Here is a 6,404-nt window from a genome sequence, read left to right on the forward strand (position 1 = left end):
AAATCGACTGGCGGGTGCCCAGGGGTTGACATTGGATGGCGGGTGCCCAGGGGTCAAAATCGACTGGCGGGTGCCCAGGGGTTGAAATTGACCAGGGGGAGAGCGCCTGCCATAGCCGAAATAGGAGCGCTATGGGCGGCCTGCCTCAGCAGATTTGGCCCCCCAAATCCTGGTTCTCAAAAATTTTCAAAGTCAACTTTTTTCAAAATATTTTCAGAGTGCCACTTCCCAGGGGGGATTCTCGCCTGCCATAGCCGAAATAGGAGCGCCATGGGCGGCCTCAGTGAGCACATTTGGCCCCCCCATCCTGGAGCGCCATGGACCAGGGGGAGAGCGCCTCTCTTTGGGGCTTGTTGCTGGCTGTTGGCGGGGCTCCATGGACCAGGGGGAGAGCGCCATGGACCAGGGGGAGAGCGCCTCTCTTCGGGGCTTGATGCCTGTTGGCGGGGCTCCATGGACCAGGGGGAGAGCGCCTCTCTGTGGGGCTTGTTGCTGGCTATTGGCGGGGCTCCATGGACCAGGGGGAGAGCGCCTCTCTTTGGGGCTTGTTGCTGGCTGTTGGCGGGGCTCCATGGACCAGGGGGAGAGCGCCATGGACCAGGGGGAGAGCACCTGCCATAGCCGAAATAAGAGCACTATAGGCGGCCGCCCTCAGCACATTTGGCCCCCCAAATCCTGGTTCTCAAAAATTTTCAAAGTCAACTTTTTTCAAAATATTTTCAGAGTGCCACTTCCCAGGGGGATTCTCGCCTGCCATAGCCGAAATAGGAGCGCCATGGGCGGCCTCAGTGAGCACATTTGGCCCCCCCATCCTGGAGCGCCATGGACCAGGGGGAGAGCGCCTCTCTTTGGGGCTTGTTGCTGGCTGTTGGCGGGGCTCCATGGACCAGGGGGAGAGCGCCATGGACCAGGGGGAGAGCGCCTCTCTTCGGGGCTTGATGCCTGTTGGCGGGGCTCCATGGACCAGGGGGAGAGCGCCTCTCTTTGGGGCTTGTTGCTGGCTATTGGCGGGGCTCCATGGACCAGGGGGAGAGCGCCTCTCTTTGGGGCTTGTTGCTGGCTGTTGGCGGGGCTCCATGGACCAGGGGGAGAGCGCCATGGACCAGGGGGAGAGCACCTGCCATAGCCGAAATAAGAGCACTATAGGCGGCCGCCCTCAGCACATTTGGCCCCCCAATCCTGGTTCTCAAATTTTTTCAAAGTCAACTTTTTTCGAAATATTTTCAGAGTGCCACCTCCAGCGGGGGCTCTCGCCTGCCATAGCCGAAATAAGAGCACTATGGGCGGCCGCCCTCAGCACATTTGGCCCCCCCATCCTGGAGCGCCATGGACCAGGAGGAGAGCGCCTCTCTTCGGGGCTTGATGCCTGTTGGCGGGGCTCCATGGACCAGGGGGAGAGCGCCTCTCTTTGGGGCTTGTTGCTGGCTGTTGGCGTGGCTCCATGGACCAGGGGGAGAGCGCCATGGACCAGGGGGAGAGCACCTGCCATAGCCGAAATAAGAGCACTATAGGCGGCCGCCCTCAGCACATTTGGCCCCCCCCATCCTGGAGCGCCATGGACCAGGAGGAGAGCGCCTCTCTTCGGGGCTTGATGCCTGTTGGCGGGGCTCCATGGACCAGGGGGAGAGCGCCTCTCTTTGGGGCTTGTTGCTGGCTGTTGGCGTGGCTCCATGGACCAGGGGGAGAGCGCCATGGACCAGGGGGAGAGCACCTGCCATAGCCGAAATAAGAGCACTATAGGCGGCCGCCCTCAGCACATTTGGCCCCCCCCATCCTGGAGCGCCATGGACCAGGAGGAGAGCGCCTCTCTTCGGGGCTTGATGCCTGTTGGCGGGGCTCCATGGACCAGGGGGAGAGCGCCTCTCTTTGGGGCTTGTTGCTGGCTGTTGGCGTGGCTCCATGGACCAGGGGGAGAGCGCCATGGACCAGGGGGGAGAGCACCTGCCATAGCCGAAATAAGAGCACTATAGGCGGCCGCCCTCAGCACATTTGGCCCCCCCATCCTGGAGCGCCATGGACCAGGGGGAGAGCGCCTCTCTTCGGGGCTTGATGCCTGTTGGCGGGGCTCCATGGACCAGGGGGAGAGCGCCTCTCTTTGGGGCTTGTTGCTGGCTGTTGGCGTGGCTCCATGGACCAGGGGGAGAGCGCCATGGACCAGGGGGAGAGCACCTGCCATAGCCGAAATAAGAGCACTATAGGCGGCCGCCCTCAGCACATTTGGCCCCCCCATCCTGGAGCGCCATGGACCAGGGGGAGAGCGCCTCTCTTCGGGGCTTGATGCCTGTTGGCGGGGCTCCATGGACCAGGGGGAGAGCGCCTCTCTTTGGGGCTTGTTGCTGGCTGTTGGCGTGGCTCCATGGACCAGGGGGAGAGCGCCATGGACCAGGGGGAGAGCACCTGCCATAGCCGAAATAAGAGCACTATAGGCGGCCGCCCTCAGCACATTTGGCCCCCCCATCCTGGAGCGCCATGGACAAGGGGGAGAGCGCCTCTCTTCGGGGCTTGTTGCTGGCTGTTGGCGGGGCTCCATGTACCAGGGGGAGAGCGCCATGGACCAGGGGGAGAGTGCCTCTCTTCGGGGCTTGATGCCTGTTGGCGGGGCTCCATGGACCAGGGAGAGAGCGCCTCTCTTTGGGGCTTGTTGCTGGCTGTTGACGGGGCTCCATGGACCGGGGGGAAAGCGCCATGGACCAGGGGGAGAGCGCCTGCCATAGCCGAAATAGGAGCACTATAGGCGGCCGCCCTCAGCACATTTGGCCTGTCGCCGCTGTCCGCTGGCCGCTGTCCGCTGGCCGCTGTCCGCTGGCCGCTGTCCGCTGGCCGCTGTCCGCTTTCCCCTTTACTTTCAGCACTTTCAGCACTTTCAGCACTTCCAGCACTTCCAGCACTTCCAGCACTTCCAGCACTTCCAGCTCTTCCCCCTCTTTCCCTTCTTCCAACTGCGGGCGCGCCGGGCGCACAGGGGCTCGTGCGGAGGGGTGTGTGTGCGTGCATGTGCCGAACAAGGAGGAGAGCGCCTCACTTCGGGGCTTGTCGCTGGCCGTCGGCGGGGCTCCAAGGACCAGGGGGAGAGCGCCTCTCTTTGGGGGCTTGATGCTGGCTGTTGGCGCGTGTCTTCGGGGCTCCACGGACCAGTGGGAGAGCGCCTGTCTTCGGGGCTTGATGCTGGCCGTTTGCGGGACTCCATGGACCAGGGGGAGAGCGCCATGGACCAGGGGGAGAGCGTCTCTCTTCAGGGCTTGACCAGGGCTCCAATCTTCCCATTGAAATGAATGGCGGGTGACCAGGCGTCCAAATCCCCCATTGAAATGAAGGCCGGGTGCCCAGGGCTCCAATCTCCCCAGTGAAATGAATGGCGGGTGACCAGGCGTCCAAATCCCCCATTGAAATGAAGGCCGGGTGCCCAGGGCTCCAATCTCCCCATTGAAATGAATGGCGGGTGACCAGGCGTCCAAATCCCCCATTGAAATGAAGGCCGGGTGCCCAGGGCTCCAATCTCCCCAGTGAAATGAATGGCGGGTGACCAGGCGTCCAAATCCCCCATTGAAATGAAGGCCGGGTGCCCAGGGCTCCAATCTCCCCAGTGAAATGAATGGCGGGTGACCAGGCGTCCAAATCCCCCATTGAAATGAAGGCCGGGTGCCCAGGGCTCCAATCTCCCCAGTGAAATGAATGGCGGGTGACCAGGCGTCCAAATCCCCCATTGAAATGAAGGCCGGGTGCCCAGGGCTCCAATCTCCCCATTGAAATGAATGGCGGGTGACCAGGCGTCCAAATCCCCCATTGAAATGAAGGCCGGGTGCCCAGGGCTCCAATCTCCCCAGTGAAATGAATGGCGGATGACCAGGCGTCCAAATCCCCCATTGAAATGAAGGCCGGGTGACCAGGGCTCCAATCTCCCCATTGAAATGAATGGCGGGTGACCAGGCGTCCAAATCCCCCATTGAAATGAAGGCCGGGTGACCAGGCGTCCAAATCCCCCCATTGAAATGAATGGCGGGTGACCAGGCGTCCAAATCCCCCATTGAAATGAAGGCCGGGTGCCCAGGGCTCCAATCTCCCCATTGAAATGAATGGCGGGTGACCAGACGTCCAAATCCCCCATTGAAATGAAGGCCGGATGCCCAGGGCTCCAATCTCCCCATTGAAATGAATGGCGGGTGACCAGACGTCCAAATCCCCCATTGAAATGAAGGCCGGATGCCCAGGGCTCCAATCTCCCCATTGAAATGAATGCCGGGTGACCAGGCGTCCAAATCCCCCCATTGAAATGAATGGCGGGTGACCAGGCGTCCAAATCCCCCATTGAAATGAAGGCCGGGTGCCCAGGGCTCCAATCTCCCCATTGAAATGAATGGCGGGTGACCAGACGTCCAAATCCCCCATTGAAATGAAGGCCGGATGCCCAGGGCTCCAATCTCCCCATTGAAATGAATGCCGGGTGACCAGGCGTCCATATCCCCCCCCATTGAAATGAATGACGGGTGACCAGGCAGGCGAGAGCCCCCGCTGCAGAGGCTCCAGAGGTGGCACTCTGAAAATATTTCAAAAAAAGTTGACTTTGAAATTTTTGGAGAACCAGGATTTGGGGGGGGGGGGGCAAATGTGCTGAGGCAGGCCGCCCATAGTGCTCCTATTTCGGCCTGGGCGCGCCAGAGCACCCCCCTGGAAGTGGCACTCTGAAAATAATTAAAAAAAAATGACTTTGAAATTTTTTGAGAACCAGGATTTGGGGGGGGCAAATGTGCTGAGGCAGGCCGCCCATAGTGCTCCTATTTCGGCCTGGGCGCGCCAGAGCACCCCCCTGGAAGTGGCACTCTGAAAATAATTAAAAAAAAATGACTTTGAAAATTTTTGAGAACCAGGATTTGGGGGGGGCAAATGTGCTGAGGCAGGCCGCCCATAGTGCTCCTATTTCGGCCTGGGCGCGCCAGAGCACCCCCCTGGAAGTGGCACTCTGAAAATAATTAAAAAAAAATGACTTTGAAATTTTTTGAGAACCAGGATTTGGGGGGGGCAAATGTGCTGAGGCAGGCCGCCCATAGTGCTCCTATTTCGGCCTGGGCGCGCCAGAGCACCCCCCTGGAAGTGGCACTCTGAAAATAATTAAAAAAAAATGACTTTGAAAATTTTTGAGAACCAGGATTTGGGGGGGGCAAATGTGCTGAGGCAGGCCGCCCATAGTGCTCCTATTTCGGCCTGGGCGCGCCAGAGCACCCCCCTGGAAGTGGCACTCTGAAAATAATTCGAAAAAAGATGACTTTGAAAATTTTTGAGAACCAGGATTTGGGGGGGCAAATCTGCTCAGGCAGGCCGCCCATAGTGCTCCTATTTCGGCCTGGGCGAGCCAGAGCCCCCCCTGGAAGTGCCCCATTCATTTTCAATGGCCGGGTGACCAGGCGTCGAAAAATGCCATAGGAAATGAATGGGGCCCATTCATTTTCAATGGCCGGGTGACCAGGGGGCCAGTACCACCTGCCGCCATTAGGGGCGCTGTAGATAGGGGACCTCGTCCCCCCATTCGAGAGGTTTGCCCCCAAACCTCAAAATGTATGGGGTACAATATCAGGAGCGAGCTTTTTAAGACGAAAAATTTTCAGAGTCAACTTTCTTCGAAATATTTTCAGAGTGCCACTTCCCAGGGGGATTCTCGCTTGCCAAGGCCGAGATAAGAGCACTATGGGCGGCCTGCCTCAACACATTTGGCCCCCCCAAATCCTGGTTCTCAAAAATTTTCAAAGTCAACTTTTTTCGAAATATTTTCAGAGTGCCACTTCCCAGGGGGATTCTCGCTTGCCAAGGGCCGAGATAAGAGCACTATGGGCGGCCTGCCTCAGCACATTTGGCCCCCCCCAAATCCTGGTTCTCAAAAATTTTCAAAGTCTGCTTTTTTCGAAATATTTTCAGAGTGCCACTTCCCAGGGGGATTCTCGCTTGCCAAGGCCGAGATAAGAGCACTATGGGCGGCCTGCCTCAGCACATTTGGCCCCCCCAAATCCTGGTTCTCAAAAATTTTCAAAGTCTGCTTTTTTTCGAAATATTTTCAGAGTGCCACTTCCCAGGGGGATTCTCGCTTGCCAAGGCCGAGATAAGAGCACTATGGGCGGCCTGCCTCAGTACATTTGGCCCCCCCAAATCCTGGTTCTCAAAAATTTTCAAAGTCTGCTCTTTTCGAAATATTTTCAGAGTGCCACTTCCCAGGGGGATTCTCGCTTGCCAAGGCCGAGATAAGAGCACTATGGGCGGCCTGCCTCAGCACATTTGGCCCCCCCCAAATCCTGGTTCTCAAAAATTTTCAAAGTCTGCTCTTTTCGAAATATTTTCAGAGTGCCACTTCCCAGGGGGATTCTCGCTTGCCATGGCCGAGATAAGAGCACTATGGGCGGCCTGCCTCAGCACATTTA

The sequence above is a fragment of the Vanacampus margaritifer genome, unplaced genomic scaffold (genome assembly GCF_051991255.1).
Source record: "Vanacampus margaritifer isolate UIUO_Vmar unplaced genomic scaffold, RoL_Vmar_1.0 HiC_scaffold_97, whole genome shotgun sequence".
Lineage (NCBI taxonomy): Eukaryota > Metazoa > Chordata > Actinopteri > Syngnathiformes > Syngnathidae > Vanacampus > Vanacampus margaritifer.